Source organism: Panthera leo, chromosome A1 (genome assembly GCF_018350215.1).
Source record: "Panthera leo isolate Ple1 chromosome A1, P.leo_Ple1_pat1.1, whole genome shotgun sequence".
NCBI lineage: Eukaryota > Metazoa > Chordata > Mammalia > Carnivora > Felidae > Panthera > Panthera leo.
Genome location: NC_056679.1, coordinates 15,874,176 through 15,895,627, shown reverse-complemented (window position 1 = coordinate 15,895,627; position 21,452 = coordinate 15,874,176). Strand labels below are relative to the sequence as shown.

Here is a 21,452-nt window from a genome sequence, read left to right as displayed (position 1 = left end):
CACAGAAATAAAATATTAAAAAAAAAACAACAATTCATCCTCACAGGTGCGAGAGGGTTGAGTAAAGAGTCAGGCCCTGATGCCTGTGCCAGGATCACCACACCCTTGGCACAGCTGTGTGTACCCATGTGCCATGCTGGTTTTATAAAAGAACACTTTGATAACTTTCTAAGACTGTAGACCTAAACACAAAGTTCTGTTTCTAAGATAACATCCTGTACCATACCTTATGTTTGACTTTGGCTGCCGAACTGGAACAGCCATTGCCTCTGTTATTTTTAAATAGAGGGCTTTTCAGTGCTGCATTTATGAGTTTCTCATTTTTTAAGTGGATAAACCTGGCCAACGCCACAACCCTAAATACTTTTACTAGAACAAGTACCAGCCACTGCAGACACGTCCTTCATAGAGAAAAACCTGGCTTCTCGATACTTTGGTCTGGCCAACAGACATCCCTCCAGGTTTACAGTGAAAGATCAGAGTTCTCTGACAACAGCGTGAGGAATATTTCCCATCCAGGAACGAGTGGATCCTGTTGGGAGTTTGCAGGTCTGGCAAGACACCGTGTGGACTAGGCCAAACCAAACATCGAGTGGAAAAGTCCACTCAGACAGTATTCTGCGGGCCCAGGCCCCCTGCAGCCAGTCCACATGTGCAACTGACTGTAGTTAGGAATGAAGCGGCAGCCAAACAGTGCTGCACATACTGGACAGAGCATGTGCCTCCGCCAGGTGGAGGCAGGATGACAGGACAACTGGGACACTGTCCCAGGTCTAATCAGAAAAATACGCTCTGGGTTTTTCCAGGACCTCGTAATGCCAGAGATATTTTGATCATGGAGTTGGGGAGATATTTTGAGCATAAATGGCTTTCGTGACCCATATGTCTAAATATTTTCCCTTTTATGCTAGGAAAGAATAAGCCTCGGTTCATAGCTCCACAAAGTGACAAAAAAAAATGAAAGAAAACTTTGCCTAAAGCATGTATCCTACCAAATTCTGCCCTCTCCCTCAAACTTCTTACTCCTCAACTGCAAATTCACTAGTTAGGAACAGTGTTGGTATACATTTTGCACAGTGACAAGTACACTTTCATACTCAAAACTATCAAATACTTATTCATATAATCCACTTTTGTTCATTTATTTTTAAATACTTTTAAAGGTGTTTATGTAAAGCACTTCTTGAAATTGTGCCCCCAATAAGAAAGCTTCCATAAAGAACAAATTGATTCATCATATCTAACCTTACACTCACCACAACTTCCACATTACTTCTCTCCATTGCTATGAATAATTGAGAGTTATCTGTGTATCTGCTTTAAAAGTATGTGGCATTTAGGGCATCTGGGTGGTTCAGACCATTAAGCATCCAACTTCAGCTCAAGTCATGATCTCACAGTTTGTGGGTTCCAGCCCCTCAACAGGCTCTGTGCTGACAGCTCAGAGCCTGGAGGCTGCTTCGGATTCTGTGTCTCCCTCTCTCTCTGCCCCTCCCCCGCTCATGCTCTGTCTCTTTCTCTCTCAAAAATACATAAACATCAAAAAATTTTAAAAATAAATAAATAAATAAATAAATAAATAAATAAATAAATAAATAAAAGTATGTGACATTTACCCATTATGTCTGAAACTGGAAAGCATGATGATGCACGTATGTCACAAACGCAGAGTAAGATATTCTCTTCAGAAGACTAGGAAATCATTTTACTTGCAGTATATTGTAGTAGACTTCACAAAGCAGTTGAAGATGTCAGAAGATTCCTAAATGTGGAAAGAAAAATTAACTTTCAAATTCTGAGAACTTCGAAGATTGTACAGATATATAAAATAGATTAGCTATATCACATGCACTAATATTTCTAACAATAATGACTAACAATAGCTATTAACATCCAATTTCCAAAAAAAAAATACATATGTACCTATATATACATATACATTTCCTGACATATGATTTTACATTTTATTTACATCTCAAAGAATAAGGGAAGAACCAAAAATTACCATGACCTGTTAACTCCAACAAAGGTCAGTTACTGTCTGCTGTACTTTTTCTGCTTCCTCGGAATTCTACATCACCTCATGTGGCAACCCTATTTTTTTAACCATCTCAGTAAAAATTCAAAGATCCTAAGTCTTCTCACATGCGGCAAAGAAGGGTAAATGACTGCTCCCCAGGTCAACTGACTTGCCAAGGAGTTAAGATCTCCCCTAGTATGCATTTTCCAATAGCAAAAGTTTTAGGAGGGAAAAGAGATAGGTTATTTTGTTCAAGTCAGAACATTTTTGACTGAAATAGTTTTATCTTTTTCTTTTAAATAATGTCTACAATTTCTATATAATTGTAAATTATAATTTACAAAGTGCTGCCCTATGCAATTTTGTTTCATTCTCACCAGAACACGTGTTTAGACTACTATTTTGTAGATCCAGAAACTGAAGCCAGAACCTGAATCTATGCCCCTAGCCCCCAGCACAAAGCTTTTTCCTCTTGATCACACTTCTCTGAATATGTGAAAGTCAGAAATGAGGCTGCTTAGAACTCTCTTCTCTTGGGTGAGAACCATAAAGAAGATTCATGACTTGAAGAATAATACTCTTGGAACCTGAGAAGACACTTTACAATTCTGACTTGATCTGTGAAAAAATTTTTGATACAGAAAGGAGAACTGAGACATGAAAATGATCATTTCAGGCTCTAAGGAATTCACTAAAAAATAAGAACCATTTTAGCATTAGTATGACTAATACTAAAGCAGAGGTTCTGACTGGCACTACAAAACAACAACAGCAACAACAACAACAAAACAATAACCTGGGATTAAAACACCACATTTGTAGTCACAATAAGGGTAGATCTAGTTAAGAGCTGCTTGTAACTGTGAACAAATGATATCTCTATGGTAGTCAAGTAGAAATAAACAAACAAAAAAACAACTTTTAAAAAGAATTCGAGTGTAATGGTAAAACTGCTGAAGGACACGGCAATTTGAAAGAGGTTAATGAAGAAAACTACACTAAATTAGGGAAACTCATAATCTGAAAATTATAACTGGAAAGAAGACTGCTAACAAATTTCAACTGATAATTTCTTAATTGTGTTGTGCCCTGCTACAATGACTTGAACTCACAGTTCCCACAGTTTGAGGGGCATTAGACACGATCCTCTTCTACCTTTGTCTTCTACTTCCAATATGCGCTGTCTCCGTGTTTTGTTGTGTCAACCACATTGTGAACTCCTAGCTTTTACCGTTTCAAAAAAATTAAAATTAAAATTACCTTTTTAAAAATCATATTCACTGTAATCATTATGAGCAATGAAGATTTTATTACAGATTTCAAAAAATTCGAGGGGTGTGGCATGGCTCCAATTTTAAAATTTATCCTCCAGATACCATTGTTCTCAAAATTTCTCTGACAGGAATGGAGTTTGCAGGTCCTGACTTTGTTTGACCCTTCTCTAGCCTGCACCTCATCTAGTCTCCCAACCTGCTAACCGCTCTTGCTTTTCACTGACCTCCTCTTCTGATTTTCTTCTCCCTCCATCTCAGGAAAGGCAAAATGTTTCTTGTCTCAAGTTTAACAATATAGTGATTGTCTTGTTGTTGAGATGTTCCTAAGGTCTCATCATCCAAACCAAGAGATTACTCAAGCCTTGTTCTCCCCCAATACCTCTTAAGTATAGTAAAGGGGGAAAGGATGGAACAATAGTCATAAATGATCAAACAACTCTGGTCAGCCATTGATTTAAAAAGCAATATACATTTAACACCAATTTAGATAACATATGATTTGTCCTGTGTATTTCATACTCAAAGTTGTTTTAAAACCAAACTACTTATATGTATCCAGGTCACATGAATTTGAAGGCTCAGTAAGCAAAATCCTTCATACAGAATAATAAAGTACATGGCATATGGAGCTATACAGCATCGTTCAAATTCTGTCTCCCCCACTACCTTAGGCAAGTTACTCAACCTCTTGGCCTCAATTTCCTCAAATGCAAAATGGAATGCTAATAATTACTTCCACCTCCTAGAGTTATAGTATGGGTAAAATGAACTAATATAAGTAAATTCCTTAGAACACTGCCTGACACACAGTAAGTACTGAATAATGTTGGCTCTTTATAGAATTATCTTCACCTACTCCAGAAGGCAGTGGTATCTTTCTTCCTTACATTTCCTCTTAAGCACTTGCTAAACTTGCTGTTTTTACTATTTATTTGTCAATTACTAATATGCAACTATGAAAAAACTCATACATCTATAATAGAATACAACTTACATGCATATCTTAATTCAATGGTTCATATTCAACTATCTTTTTTAGATTGTAATCTTCTTATAGACATTGACTGCATTTTAGCATATTTGTATCTGCCTTAGTTCTCAACATAGTAACTTTCTCATAATGGGGACTTAATATTTACTAGTTCAAACACCAACTGTAATAAAACCAATGGTGTGTCAACATATTTCTATGTAAGTTCATTACACCATATTGGAGAATCACCTCAAAACCCTATTAATCAACTAATATTTGCCTTCTCTCTCTCCATTACTACAGATATTCCAACTTCTATTTATATGGGCTTTTCATTGTTCCTACAGAAATTCAAGACAAAAAAGGGGGGTGGGTAAGGGGAGCTAAATAAATGTCTCATGAAGTTGCATCTATATCCATGGTAAAGAACACATTTCTATATTTTTTACTTTCCAGTAATTTTGTTTTCTAGGATATTTCCTGTGTAAAATACGCAATTATAAAAGAATACTTTTAGCTGCTATTTTAAAATCTATTGAAGAATGTGGACACATTTTAGGATGAGATTTTTATCTCTTGAGTTTTTTGTTTTACTTGAAAATTACTTAATTCATACGTAGCTGGGAGTTGGGGCAGGGTTAATTTGTATTGGCCATTTTATCTATTTTTCATGGCGATGAGAAACTCAAGGATAGAAACTACTTTCCAGACATTTAGGTCACAATATGTCTTCATTGCTCTGCCCATGTATCTCATTCTTTTTTTTTCTTTTTATGTGTATTTCTTTACTTTGAGAAAGAAAGGGGAGGGGCAGAAAGAGAGCATCCCAAGCAAGCTCCACGATGATAGCGTGGATCTCACAAACTGTGAGATCATGAACTGAGCCAAAATCAAGAGTCCGGTGCTTAACTGACTGAGCCACCCAGGCACCCCTCATGTATCTCACTCTTAATTCCCGTGTGTATACACACCCTACCTTAAAACAACTTCTCAGACACACAAGAGTCCCATTTCATGAATTAAGTGAAGTTAGCCAAAGGGAAAAAGAAGAGGCAATATTAGGTCTGATTCTTTTTGGATCACAAAATCTAAGGCTTGGGCTGCTTCCAAACACCTGCACCTAACTAACTAGGAGAGCAGGGACATGTTTCATGGGTCCCTAACCAACTACCTCTTAATGAAATAAACATTATCATTTTCATAAGATGATTTTCATGGAAGTGCACTTGGCAAAGAAATGGCACATATAGAAAATAAAATTACTGACATATTATGCATCTTTGCATCCATGAATAGAAATATATATCAGGTTATAGGGAAACAGACATATACAACCTGTCTTCTAGAATAGTAGTAAACATCCAACAGTATTTAGAGGAACAGTGAAAACAAATAACAAAACTGCATAATCTATTCTTTAACACAAGCTAAAATGGAGCTCATATGTTACATCATAAGACCAGCATCCATCAACTTCACTCCAACACCCACACCCCAGGTATCCATGTGCAGTAAATTATATACCTACAATCTCCTTTTTAGTAAGTATAATAACAGAACGGAGGTGGAAGTCTAATACTAAGAGAGGAGAAGGATGGAAAAGATGCTGTCATCTTTGCTTCCAACAGAATTTTGTTCTATGTTTAAATTCCTATGATTAGTGGGGTGGGGCCTAAAAATGGTTAAACTCTTTTGCATAAAATATTCTGTAAATTACTGGACCCAAGAAGAGATTCTCTTAGACTTCAATTTTTAAAATGTTGAGGCATAACATTGACGAAGAGGTTATTCTTCCAACTACTGCTCAGAAGCCTACAATAATTTAGCAGCTCAAGGACTATAGCTTGGCAAGTGTCTGCAGGTATTTTTCTTAGAAACTAGTGCTGTCATGATGGAAAGTGGCAAATGAGCTTTTTCAGGCAGTAATTCTATATCCTTTTGAGTTAGAACATAAGCATATAAAAACAGTCATCAAGTAACAACTATATCTAGAATGTGGACATTTTGAAGCACCAGCTTGGAAATATATGGAGATAACTGAGCAATACATAGAGAGTGGTGGAGATCCTGCTATTATACAGATAGAGGCTAGCATATCAGCAGATATTGGGTTCAATGTATACTGGAGTTTTGGAAAGCTAATAAACGAAATCAACCCTCACCCCCACCCCCCCACCACCACCGCCAACTTCAGTAATAATAGAAGGAGGGATAGAAGGAGGGCTTAGGCAGGAAGAAAACAAAACACCAAGTTTATTACTAATGAATTGCAGAATGTGGCTTGGGTGTTCAGTAATTATGAACTTCCTAATACTGGATCCCCAAATTAAATATAGTTACCACCCTACCACAGCAAGTGCTGTAGGCTGCAGACCTCTGCAACAGGGGCAAAGCCTGGAAGGTTATGATGGAATGTATGCTTTCTGCAGGCAAATCCAAGGGGGGAAAAAAGAATTAGGCTACACATGTAAAATTCCTCTTTCCAAACTCACCAGTCATTCCAAGCTTGCCAATTACCTTAGGAGCACTGAGAAAGAGGTTGGGATAAAACATCAGTTTTACTCTCAAGGAACTCTTTCTATATAGAAAGATGAAGCCTATGGAAAAGAGGTTCCTCCACCATCAGCAACATACAAGGAGCCTGACACTGAGCTAACTGGATAGCAATCTACTTATGGAACAATCTACCATGATCCAGGCACTTGCCAATAACAACAGTTAGATACCAACAAATATTTGTCTTCCTAACCCTAAAACAGATATATGGGACATAAGCTCATTTTTACTCTTCTTACTTTTCTAAAGGGCTGGAGAAAGAAGTATGCTTCCTAAACATAACAATTGGTGGTAAATAAGGCCATTTAGTAATCCTATGATTACAAAGGTGATTTAGAAAAAGATTTCCACCACCATTTAGACGATCCATGGAGGTGAGGAAGGATAAGTAATAGAGATTAGATTCAGATTCAAAATAACTTTTATGAAGTGCCCACTGGGTGTTAGGAAAAAACTAATACTTTCACAAACAATTTCATTAAATATAATTTAGTCCTTAAAACAGCCACATTATAAGAAGAAAAATTAAGGCTCAGAGGGTTAAGTAATTTGTTTAAGGACTCATAGAAAAGAAGAGGTAGAATATTTTGAGCCAAGTATGACCCAGACTCATTTCATTCTGATGCACAGCAACCATTATCAGTATATAGATATCAAGATAATTATAACTTTTTAAAAAATGAATTTTGTAAACAAAAGTAAAAAAATGATGCAGCCCTCAATCATATTAAGTAAAATAAAATAAGCTACTTGATATCATAACAGTTCTTCTAAAATCAATTTTAAAGGATTTTTTTTTAATCTTCAAGGCATCTTTTCAGGGAACAATTTAAAAGACCAACAATTTTATGACTAGTATATCAGTAAATGGCCTTTGTTCCCCTTAAAATCATTGTGTATATGTCCTCCATTAAACCCAAGCCTTGGAACTTTTACCAAAATTAGAGAAATTTTCCTTTGACACTGCACAGATACAGTATAACACAGTGGTAATCACCCCCTTGCAGGCATAGCACATGAGGCATTTTAAATGCTGGGGGAGATAATCTATGGATTCAAACCAACATAAAAGCTGAAGTAAAAGAAAGCAGGCTTTTCTTTTGTGAAATAATAGCTCAGAGAAGCAGTATACAGTGTCCTGAAGGTATATCAGGAACCATAAGGCTTAGCCTGTGCTTTGATTGTTCCCAGAAGCTCCCTTGGCTTTTCTGGCATACTTCTCTAGATTTATTTTCCACCCCAACACTTCCTGGAGCGATTAGAAACAAATACCAATGCCAAACAAGTCCAAATATGCCTGAGATCCTCTTAAACAGCTTGGCACTTCCTGCTGCTTTCATTGGCAACTCTATGATGTGGTTTGCTAGAGAACTTTTAATTAGATTCTGCTAATGCAATAATTTGGAATTTTGATTGATTCACTTTAAAAAGTATTTCTAGATTTCTATTTGAAAAGAACAAATTACGCCCTAGGTTGAAAGAGAACAATTTTATATAGGCTTAACCTTAAACAGAGTGGAATAAGCAATAATCTAAAGAGTATGACTTGAGAGATATCACAGAAATCTAAATTATCTCAATATGTTTTGCTCCTTTACTTTCCTTAGTACTCCCCACCTTTTCTTCCACCTTACTTGATATATTCACCATTTGAGTCTCTTGTTTGAGTTGGAAAACTAAAGTAAATTCTCTCTGAAAGGCTGATAAATGGAGGAAAGGGGGATATGAGGGAATGGAGTAAATGGGGGAATGGTGGTGTTGAAAGAGGGTTCCATCTCCCTCTGGAGAATCAGGGTGAACTGCTTTATAAGGCTGACCATTTTTCATCCTCAGGAGCAGAGACTGAAGAAAAGCGATGCATGTTGCACTGAAATAGAAATAAATAATCTCATAACGTTTACTCTGTGAACTTGCCAAGAGTAGGTCCAGTCTTAAACTTAATGTATGTTATCATAGAGTTCAGAGTAATTCCTGGAAATCATCAATTCAATAGCAAGAAAAGCAATATATAAACTGGCGAAGAAAGCCATCTTGCTCTCCCTATATCAATTTCATCATCTTAAAGATGTGATAGCTCCTGGGGTGCCTGAGTGGCTCAGTTGGTTAAGCTATTGACTTCGACTCAGGTCATGATCTCGCAGTTTGTGAGTTCGAGCCCCACGTCGGGCTCTGTGCTGACAGCTCAGAGCCTGGAGCCTACTTCAGATTCTATGTCTCCCCCTTTCTCTATGCCTCCCCTGCTCACACTCTGTGTCTCTCTGTCTCTCAATAATAAATAAACATTAAAAAAAATATGTGATAGCTCTAAAAAGAATACATTCAGACTATTAAAAAAATATATCTGATGAAGATCACTTCCAAAATGGCCAAGTAGGGATCTCAAAAAATCTGCTCCTCCCTAAAAGCATTAAGAATATCAAAATTTTTTAAGTCAACATTTTCAGAACTCTAGAAATTAACTGAAAATTTTCAACAATATTAGAATTTATTCAAGGAAAAAGACAATGTCACATCTTATTTATTTTTGAAAGGGATAGAGAGAGAGAGAGCATGAGCAAGGGAGGGGCAAAGAGAGAGGGAGACACAGAATCCAAAGCAGTCTCCAGACTCTAAGCTGTCAGCACAGAGCCCAATGAGGGTCTCGAACTGTGAGATCATGACCTGAGCTGAAGTCACAAGCTTAACTGACTGAGCCACCCAGGTGCCCATAATTTTATTTACTTTTTAAAATTTGTCTTATCTTGTTTTTATTTTTTTTCTTTTTGGTTTTGTTCATTTCTTTCTTGTTCTCTTTTTTCTTTTCTTTTTATTATTTTTTTCCTTTAGTCTATCTGAAAAAGCCACAGTTTAAAAGAGTAATTAGCATATACAACCAGAACTCCAGCCAGCCACCAAAAGTCACCAAGCACACACAGTCTGCATAGGGGCCACCATACACACTTCAATCTTAGGAAAAGTAGCTATTTCACTAATCCATAGAAACAAATACAGAAAGTCAAGCAAAATCAGAAGACAGAGGAATATGCTCCAAAACAAACAAACAAAAAAAAGAAAAGAAAAGAAAAGAAAAAGCTCAGAAAAACAATGAAAAGAAACAAAAGTAAGCAATATGCCTAATAAAGAATTCAAAGTAGTGATCATAAAGATACTCAGTGGGCCAGAGAAAAGAATGGAAAACTCAGTGAGACCTTCCATAAAGATATAGAAAATATTTAAAAGAACCAATCAGAGCCAAAGAATACAATAACTGAAATAAAAAACATACTAAAAGGATTTGGCAGTAGATTAGAGGATGCAGAAGAACATATCAGCAATATGGAAAACAGGGTAATGGTAAGCACACAGACTGAAAAGCAAAAAGAGAAAAGAACTTTTTAAAATGAGGATTAATTAAGAGACCTCTTGGACAACACCTAGCAAACAAACATTTGCATTATATGCGTCCCAGAAGGAGAGAAAAAGCTGTAGAAAACTTATTCAAAGAAATAACTGAAAACTTCCATAACTGAAGAAGGAAAAGAGATATCCAAGTCCAAGAAACACGGAGAGTTCCAAACAAGATGAACCCATGGAGGTCCACACTACAGCACATAATAATTAAAATGTCAAAAGTTAAAGATAAAGAGAGAATCTTAAAAGCAGCAAAAAATAAAAAATTACCTACAAGGGAAGACCTATAAGATTATCAGCTGATTTTTCAACAAAAACTTTGCAAGCCAGAAGGGACTGCCATGATAAATTCAAAGTGCTGAAAAGAAAACAAACAAACAAATAAACAAACAAACTTAAAACCAAGATTACTCTACCAGGCAAGATTATCATCTAATATGAAAGACAGAGTTTCCCAGACAAACAGAAGATAAGGGAGTTTATCACCACTTAACCAACCTGCAAAAAATATTAACAGGACATCTTTAAGTATAAAAGAAGAGGCCATAATTAGATATAATAAAAATATGAATAAAAATATATAAAATATGGCTATATACATATATAATACACATATGTGTATACATGTAATGTGGAGAAAATAGTAAAATGGGAAGATTTTTTCTTTTTCTTTCTTTTTCTTTTTTTTTTTAGAATGTTTGAACTTAAATGAGCATCAAATTAATATGGACTGCTATGTATTTAGAATGTTATATATGAACCTCAGGGTAACCATAAACCCAAAACCTAGGATAGATACACACAAAAAATAAAGAGAAAGAAAGCCAAACATAACACTAACAATACTCATTGATCACAAAGAGAGAGAGCAAGAGAAAAAAAAGAAACAAAGAACTACAAAAAAACCAGAAGGCAAAATTTTTAAATGGCAATAAATACATACATATCAATAATTACCTTAAATATGAATGGCCTAAATACTACAATCAAAACACACAGAGTGGCAGAATGGATTAAAAAACAATACCCATTTATATGCTGCCTAATAAGAGACTCACCTCAGACCTAAAGACACATACAGACTGAAACTGAAGGGCTGGAAAAACACTCACCATAATCAAATAGAAGGGAAAAAAGCAAATGGAAGGGGAAGAAAAAGCCAGGTAACAATATTTATATCAGACAAGATAGGCTTTAAAATAAAGACTGTAACATGAAACAAAGAAGGGCATTTCATAATGATAAAGGGATCAACCCAACAATTTTAAGTATCTATGTACCCAACACTGAAGCACCTAAATACATAAAGCAAATATTAACAGACATAAAGAGAAAAAATGATGGTAATATAATAATAGTTGTGGACTTTAACATTCCATTTTCCTCAATGAATAGATCATGAAGACAGAAAATCAATAAAGAAACAATGTCTTTGAACAACAGAGTGGACCAGATGGACGTAACAAATATATACACAATATTTCATCCAAAACAACAGCATGCACATTCTTTTCCAGGGCATATGGAACATTCTCCAGGATATACCACATACTGGAGCATAAAACAAGCCTCAATAAATTTAGGAAGACTGAAATCATACCATGCATCTTCTCCTACCACAATGGTATGAATCTAAAGGTAAATCATGAGGAAAAAAAAAACTGGTAAAAACAAAAACACATGGAGACTAAACAACATGTTACTAAACAACCAATGGGTCAATGGAGCAATCAAAAGAAACATTTTCTAAAAGTACATGGAGATAAATGAAAATAAAAACACACTGATCCAAAAGCTCTGGACATAGCAAAAACCATTCTAAGAAGGAAGTTTATAGCAATACAGGCCTACTTCAAGAAGCAAGAAAAAAAACTCAAACAATCTAACCTTATGCCTTAGGAACTAGAAAAAGAAGACCAACACCCAAGGTGAGTAGAAAAAAGGAAATAATAAAGATCAGATCAGAAATAAATGTTGCAGAGACCAAAAAAAAAAAAAAAAAAAAAAAAAGAAAGAAAGAAAATCAATGAAATCAAGAGCTGGTTCTTTGAAAACATAAATGAAATTTACAAACCCTTACCCAGACTCAGCAAGAAAACAAGAGAAGAATGCAAGTAAATAAAATCAGAAACGAGAGAGGAGGAATAACCACGGATACCACGGAAATACAAAGGATTATAAGAGAATACTATCAAAAGTATATGTCAACAAACTGAACAACCTAGAAGAAATGGATAAATTCTTAGAAACATACAATCTTCCAAAAGTGAACCAGAAAGAAATAGAAAATTTGAATAGGCCACTTACAAGTAATAAAATTGTATCAGTAATAAAAAAAAACTACCAAAAAAAAAAGAAAAAATAATTCCAGGACTAGATAGATACACAAGTAACTTCTACTAGACATTAAAGAAGAGTTAATAGCCAATCTCCTCAAACTATTACAAAAATGTAGAAGAGGAAGGAAAGCTTCCAAATACATTCTACAAGGCCAGCATTACCCTGATACCAAAAACAGACAACGATACTACAAAAAAGAAAGAAAGAAAGAAAACTGCAGGCCAATATCCCTGATGAATATAGATTCAAAAGTCTCAACAAAATATTAGCAACCCCGGGGCGCCTGGGTGGCTCAGTCGGTTAAGCGTCCGACTTTGGCTCAGGTCACGATCTCACTGTTCGTGAGTTCGAGCCCCGCGTCAGGCTCTGTGCTGGCCGCTCAGAGCCTGGAGCCCGTTTCAGATTCTGTGTCTCCCTCTCTCTCTGACCCTCCCCCGTTCATGCTCTGTCTCTCCCTGTCTCATAAATAAAAAAACGTTAAAAAAAATTAAAAAAAAAATATTAGCAACCTGCATACCACAGTACATTAAAAAGAACATTCACCACGATCTGGTGGCATTTACTCCTGGGATGCAAGGATGGTTGGATATTTGAAAATCAATCAACATCAAACACCACATCAACAAAAAGAAGGCTAAAAATCATGTGATCATCCAAATAGATGTAGAAAAAGCATTTGACAAGATACAACGGCCATTCATGATAAAACCTCTCAACAAACACAATGGGGTTAGAGGGAAGACACCGCAACATAATAAAAGCCAGTATGAAAAACCCATAGCTAAAATAATCCTCAGTGGTGAAAAACTGAGAGCTTTTCCTCTAAGGTCAGGAACAAGACAACGATGTCCACTCTTGCCACTTTTATTCAACATAGTATCTGAAGTCATAGCCACAGTCATTAGACAACAAAAAGAAATAAGAAGCATCCATATTGGTAAAGAAGTTAAACTGTCACTATTTGCAAATATAGTGAAAACATAATACTATATGTAGAAAATCCTAAAGACTCCACCAAAAAAGTACTAGAAGTAATAAACAAGTTCAGTAAAGTGGCAGTATACAAAATTAATATCCAGAAATCAGTAGCATGTCTATACACGAACAATGAAGTCTCAGAAAGAGAAATCAAGAAAGCAGTCCCATTTACAACTGCACCAAAAATAATAAAGTGCATAGGAATAAACTTAACCAAGGAGGTGAGAGAACTGTACTCTGGAAACTGAACACTGACGAAAGAAACTGAAGACAACACAAACAAATGGAAAGACATTCCATGCTCATATTGGAAGAATTAATAGTGTCCAGATGTCCATATATAGATTCAATGCAATCCCTATCAAAATACCAACAGCATTTTTCACACAAGTAGAACAAATAATATTAAAAATTCTATGGAACCACAGAAGACCCTATATAGTCAAAGCAATCTTGAGACAGAAGAACAAAGGTGGAGGTATCACAATTCTGGATTTAAGATATACTGCAAAGTGGAGCACCTGGGTGGCTCAGTTGGTTAAGCGTCCAACTTCGGTTCAGGTCATGATCTCACAGTTTGTGAGTCGGAGTCCCGCATCAGTCTCTGTGCTGACAGCTTGGAGTCTCACGCCTGCTTCAGATTCTGCATCTTCCTCTCTCTCTGCCCCTCCCCCACTCACATTCTCACTCTCTCTCAAAATTAAATAAATATTTTTTTAATTTTTTAAAAAAAGATATACTGCAAAGCTGGCACAAAATAGACGCACAGAGCGTGCCTGGGTGGCTCAGTTGGTTGAGCATCTAACTTCAGCTGAGGTCATGATCTCGGGGTTCCTGAGTTTGAGCCCCACATCAGGCTCACTGCTGTTAGCCTGTTAGCATTTCTGATCCTCTGTACCCCCCTCTCTACCCATCCTCCACTGGGCTCTCCCAAAAATAAATATTTTTTTAAAAAATAGACACACAGAGGGGCGCCTGGGTGGCTCAGTCAGTTGAGCGGCCGACTTCGGCTCAGGTCATGATCTCACCGTCCGTGAGTTCGAGCCCTGCATTGGGCTCTGTGCTGACAACTCAGAGCCTGGAGCCTGTTTCAGATTCTGTGTCTCCCTCTCTCTGACCCTCCCCTGTTCATGCTCTGTCTCTCTCTGTCTCAAAAATAAATAAACGTTAAAAAAAATTTAAAAAAAAATAGACACACAGAACAATGGAACAATATAGTGACCCCAGAAATAAACTCACATTTATATGGTCAATTAATCTATGACAATGGAGGCAAGAATATATAATGGGGAAAATACAGTCTTTTCAATAAATGGTGCTGGGAAATTAGACAGCTACATGTAAAAGAATGAAACTGAACTACTTTCTTATACTATACACAAAAATAAACTCAAAATGGATTAAAGACCATTGGAGACCTGAAACCATAAGTATCCTAGTAAAGACCAGAGACAGGAATTTCTCTGACATCAGCCATGGTAACATGATCCTAGATATATCTCCCAAGGCAAGGGAAACAAAAGCAAAAATAAACTATTGGGACTACATCAAAATAAAAAGCTGTGCACAGCAAAGAAAACCATCAACAAAACAAAACAAAAAAACAATCTACTGAGTAGAAGAAAATATTTGCAAATGATATATGCTATAGGGGGTAAAAACCAGAATATATAAAGAACTTATACAACTCAACACCAAAAACCCCCAAAGAATTTGATTAATAAATGGGCAAAGCACCTGAGTAGACATTTTTCCAAAAAATACATCCAGATGGCCAACAGACACATGAAAAGATGTTCAACATCACTAATTATCACGGAAATGTAAATCACAACTATAGTGAGCTATCACCTCACACCTTTGAGAATGGCTACAATCAAGAAGACAATAAACAACAAGTATTGGGAAGGATGTGGAGAAAAAAGGAACTTTCATCCACTGTTGGTGGGTATATAAATTGATACAGGCATTATGGAAAACAGCACAGAGGTTCCTCAAAAACTTAAAAATAGAAATACCATATAATTCAATAATTCCATTATTGGGTATTTACCCAAGGAAAACAAAAACACTAACTCAAAAAGATATATGCACCTTTATATTTATTGCAGCATTATTTGCTGAGATAGGGAAACAACCTAAATGTCCATCAATAAACAAATGGATAAGAAATATGGGATAGTTAGATATAGATGATATATACATAGAGAGAGATAGAGATGATAGAGATGGATAGAGAGATAGAGATAGAGATGGATAGAGATAGATAGAGATAGAGATAGAGATAGAGAGAGATAGAGAGTGATAGAGATAGAGATAGAGAGAGATAGAGATAGAGATGACAGAGATAGAGATAGAGAGAGAGAGAGAGATAGAGATAGAGAGAGATAGAGATAGAGATAGAGAGAGAGAGAGAGAGAGATAGAGAGAGAGAGAGAGAGATAGAGATAGAGATAGATAGAGATAGAGATAGAGAGAGAGAGAGAGAGAGAGAGAGAGAGATAGCCACAATGGAGTATTACATAGCCCACAATCATAAAAAATGGTAAGACTGTGCAATTTGAGACAACATGGATAGATCTAGAGGGTATTATACCAAGTAAAATAAGCCAGACTGAGAAATGCAAATACTATATGATTCCACTCAAAATGGAATCTAAAAAAAATGAATAAACAATAAGCAGAAACAGACCCATAAATACAGAGAAAAAATTGTGGCTGCCAGAGGGGAGAAAGATGGGGGGAGGGGAGGGCTGGGTAAAATAAGTAAAGGGGAGATATATCTCTAGTTATAGAATGAGTAAGTCATGGGAATAAAAAGCAGAGTGTAAGGAATACAGTCAATTATATTGTAATAGTGATGTAATGGGACAGAATGGGAGCTATATTTGTGGTGAACACAGCATAATGTATAAACTTGTCAAATCACTAAGTTATACACCTGAAATAATGTAACATTGTGTTCAACTATACTCAAAAAAAAGTATGAATCTCATCCTAATAAAAAAAAAAAGGATCTTATATCAATAACCTAAGCTTCTACCTTAAGAAACTATAAAAAGAAAATGAAACTAAATTCAAGGCAAGCAGGAGGCAGGAAATAATAAAGTTAGAATTGAAAATAAATGAAATAGAAAATAGATAAAATCAGCAAAATGAAGGAAGAGTTATGCACAACATTTCCAATTGGATGGCTTAAGTGCCCAGAGCATACACGGTAGAGTAAATAATGTTACCTTGGGTAATGGTGGAGAAAAATGTAGGGGAGGAGAAGAACACTGTCATCATGCTAAAATATCCCTAAGGGTGGATCCTGTATCCCCTCCTACAGATGTTCCAGTTTCCCTCAACTTTATTTAACAGGAGAGAGTTGATTTAGAAAGTCAATTCACTCAGTGTCAGAGTCCAATTGCAACAATGCATCACATCTAGCTTAATAAAGTTGTGTATTTAAGATATCGGAAAGGTCCACAGAGAAATGTCCACTTGCAGGATTTAGCAGCAGAGCAACCAGATGTTTATCTGAAAGATCGGGTGGTAGGTTACATACCCAGTAGTTCACCAAATTCAGAACAGTGGCAACTGCCTGTGACAGGCGTTATCAACAAATTTGGTGAAGCAGGAGTCACACAGGCTACCTTGTGAGACAAAAAGAAGAGATGTTATGTATCCATCCCCTTCCCTTCCCTCTACCATATCTGTAATATCTTGGACCCTAAAAAATTCACATCCTACCAGTTGAGAGGACATCTCCCTATTAATTGTGATGCAGGCAATCTGCCCTTTACCATAGGCAAGGACAGTGCTCTTGATTCAATCCCCAGGGTAGAGAACCCAAATCTTCTGAATTGGATTATCTTTTGGTTCAATAAAAACTTCTATTTTATATACTGTTTAACATCCCATGGAGCCACCTGGACCAAAGAGCAGGGGCACTTTAAAGAAAATATTGAATTCAAGACCTGAAATTGATGGTCATTGTTTTTTAAGTACTTGTAGGAAACAAACAAACAAACAAAAACAAAAAACATTCTCTGTGCCTGAGAAATAAATGAGTAAGATTACTGACTTCCACCCTTTGCTGTTTAATAGTCATCCTGATCTTTCAAGAAAGAGTTAAAGGAGGTGGAAGGCCCTTATAGGGTCCCCAAAGGAAGCTGAGATATCAAATTATAAAATAAAGGTGTACAACTGAACAAAGTGGGTGCACAGCCTGTTTAAACATGCAATGCAGATAAAAAGTACCTTTTCTGGAAATTGCTATATTGAGACCCCAGACTGCTTGCCTGAGATGTGTAATCCTGGCAGAGGCCATGTAGTCACCATCTATCAGCCACTTATCCATTACAGTGCCCATCCCTGCGCCTTGGGAGTTTTATGCAGCACAAAGAGTCCATCATATACCCCACTGTTGGGCCCATTGATGTGTATCTTGAGCCAAAATCCAGAGCCATCATCAAAAGCATTGTGCTCAAGGAACCCAAAGAGAATACAAATGTGGCCTTGTAGGTCGTAGAAAGTGTGGCCTGAATTAGTGGAAATGGCTAGCCCAACCACCTAAAAATTGTCAAATGCAGTCAGACTCAAGCACAACCTTCTGGACTGGACAAGAGGCCCAACATGATCTAGAGAGATGCCATCAGGACCTCTCATGGGCTACGTGAGAGCTCCAAAGTCAAGTAGGCCCTCCAATTACTAGGTCTCTTTTTTATTTGTGGGGGCAGAGAGGGTCAAAAGGTTGGCAAATGTCTCCTCTTGAATGAGATCTCAGATCATTCCCGGAAATTTTATTTGAATATACTAGGTCCTTGTAATTTGTCTGTGTTAATGACCCAGCTATGTTGTACATGAGTCTCAACATGATCTCAGGTTATCCAGTCCTTTCTGGGCAGTACCCTTGTTTGGATGCACCAGGAGGCCAATATAGTGGAAAGCCAATGCTCCCCCAGGGAGTGAGGTTTTTTTTTTACTTTTTTTTTAACGTTTATTCATTGAGAGACAGAGACAAAGCATGAACATGGGAGGAGCAGAGAGAGGAGGAGACATAGAATCTGAAGCAAGCTCCAGGCTCTGAGCTGTCAGCACAGAGCCCGACACACGGCTCGAACCCACAAATCATGAGATCATGACCTGAGCCAAAGTCGGACACTCAACCAATTGAGCCACCCAGGTGCCCCTGGGGAATGAGGCTTTGCCAGATCACAGCATACCTGTTCATTGCATGTAGCCAAGGACTTTACATAGCCTTGTGGAAGGACATTAAAGGTATACTGCAATCTATTCCAATAAAGGCAAATTTATCTGGATGGAAAGTGATGCTCAAAATGCATTTTAGATATCAAATGCCACATACCAAGTTCCCTTAGCTTGAGCAATAGCCTCCAGGGAAGTCACAATGTTAGCTACCCCAGTGCCAAGGACAGTACTATAATACTGAGCTTCCTCAGTGGTAATTCTCTAGCTACCAGAGGTCTTGCACACAGGCCAGATGGGACTATTAAATGGAGAAATAATTTCACTTTGGATTTCTTAAGCCTGGAAACACAGCATTTTGTCTTTTTCTCCCCCAGGCAGCTGATACTGTTTTGGGGACATAATGGCACAGGGCACTGGTAGTCAGGTGAGTTCAGGATCTTCCATATGCCCCACTAAGATGGCACTAATTGAAGTAAATCCCATCAGGGGTTAGAGGTGAAAGCGAGCCTGAGTGCACATAAATAATACATCTATTCCAATAATACATTACCTAGTGTAAGTCCTAACAATGGAGATTTGTAGGGACCCAAAACTACCCATGCATAGCCAAGTTTGCACAAAGGTCCCAGAGGCACTAAAACTATAAACTATTATCTGTTCCCCTCATCCTGGTGCCAAGGATCATGGGGAACACAGTCACCTGTGAACAAGCATCTGAAAGTCTCAAGAAGTATAATTCTTCCCCACATCTCCATTGAACCCTGACCTTGGCATAAGAACTCCAGTCCCCTTGAGGGTCTGAGGGACCTCAAACTAACCCCTATTCCTGCTTATTTGTAAAGCTAAGAATTCTGGATAAAGGTTTTTGTAGCTGTCCAATTCATCTCCAGACTCACTGAGAGAGAAGGAGGGTATGATACTTGTGTCAGTCGTGTGGACTCTAACAGAACTGCCCATAAGGACTCCCATGGCCTAGTACCTGATCAGGAGTTCCTTTGTAGGGCAATCAATCTCCTCTTTTGAGTCCAATTATAGAGTAATCAAATCTAGAGATCTTTTGGAGAAGGCTTTTTTTCCAAGTCACTAAGGAAAGAATGCCCAGTTACTACTTTTTCATTGTTCTTTCACATGTGCAGACAGTGATGGAGCAAGACAAAGAGACCCTGGCAGAGGCAGTCAGGAAAAGTGCAGGAAGACGAAGCAGGTAGAAAGAAAAGTAGACCCTAGAAGAGAGACCCAAAATTGCCCTTTTCTGAGGAGCTGACTATGGGATTGCTATTGAGTTGGGCTGATCTGGGACAACAGTCCTTGCTCCCCACAAGGCTGGCTAAGAGACTATGAGACTCCCCATAGTTTGCCATACATCCTCACCATAAAACCCTACTAACTAAAGGAACCAATGATGTCTGACTTCCTCACAACTAACACTGTGAAGCATAAATACTTTGACAGTCTGAAGTTTGGGGAGGATATGCTGATGAGAGGCTAGTTCCTTCATAGTTTTGTATGCAAAGCTAACAAACTAGAACTTGACCCTGTGGGAGACAGGAAGTCGCTGGAGAGCTTCATGCCAGAATGATATAAACAGATTAATGATTAGAAAAAACACTTAGTGAACTGTAGAGACTGGGCTGGAAGGCTAAAGTAGGTGGAAGGAGAGAACATCAGAACATATTAATTTTTAACAATGAGTGTCCTTGTGTGACTTCTTTTTTTCTGCTTTTTTCCCATTGAGCTTGTATCTGCAAAAAGTAAATGGGGTACTAATGGACACAGTAAATGTGAGCAGCTGTAGTCAGTTTGATGAATCCAAATAATATATCTGTTTAATTCCCAATCTTTTCCTATCACTTCTTTATTTCTCTTGACCTAAATAGAGAAAGTCAGACTAAGCATGAATTAATATTATAGAATTGAGAAGCATTTAAGACAAAAATTTTAACCAGAGCAGTGTAAGTCACAAAAAAGTTTCAACTATGGCATGGGAATAACTCTGGAAATAAAGTCCTTAGTGACACAGTAATAACATATTCACTCGCTTCAATGTACTATATTTCCCCTTCAATGTACTATATTAGAATGCAGAAATGTATCATTAGTCCAATGGCCCCCAAGGACAAATGTTTCTAGTTTCCTAAGTCTATATAAGACTAAGTTTAAATACATTGGAGGATCTTTAATTCAGTTGTTTAAGGTTTACCTTTCATCTCCATTAACAGTTCTAGTTTATAAGTTCATACCCTTTGGGTTGCAAATCTTTCATGGAAGGTTTGAGAAAGATATTTAAATGTTCAAGCTAAACAGTTGTGCCCTAGAAAGTAGCCAAATAAAATAAACCAGGGAATTTTCTGATTAAAAAACTTCAAAGAAATTGCAACCAGCTGTTTTCCTTCCACCATCAATTTATTTCCTGTGAAAACTGAATAAGAGGAAACAGGCTGTGGTAGAAAAGACTGGCTTAGATATGTGTCAGGATAGTCAACTGAAAGAGAGAAAGAAAACTAACATTCGTAGAACACTTTTAAAAATTAGCCATTTATAAAATATATTGACTCTCTTAGAATTTGAGAGACTCCATAAATACTTCCCCCTTTCCTAAAGATTGGAACCCATTAAAAAAGAAACAGCTAAGGCAGAAAGAGTTTGAAGTGTCACCTCATTACTGACAAAGGCTATGTGAGAGAAAATGGCTAGGTGTTGTTGAGCCATAGAATTAGTCAGATTG

At 37.1% G+C, this 21,452-nt stretch overlaps 1 long non-coding RNA gene across 2 annotated transcripts in view; it reads right to left on the bottom strand.

Annotated features, from left to right (window-relative positions):
- Positions 1–1,622: 1,622 nt before the first annotated feature.
- The window catches only part of LOC122198474, a 250,733-nt gene continuing 230,903 nt past the window's right edge, over positions 1,623–21,452 (bottom strand). Inside the window, exons 7-8 of one of the 2 annotated variants that reach the window (XR_006193013.1) lie at positions 17,082–17,169; positions 1,623–1,762 (exon numbers count right to left, since the gene is read on the bottom strand). This is a non-coding gene — a long non-coding RNA (uncharacterized LOC122198474). Of the gene's footprint in view, positions 1,763–3,141; positions 3,245–17,081; positions 17,170–21,452 lie in introns of those variants that run through there. The other variant, XR_006193031.1, reaches the window with a different exon arrangement.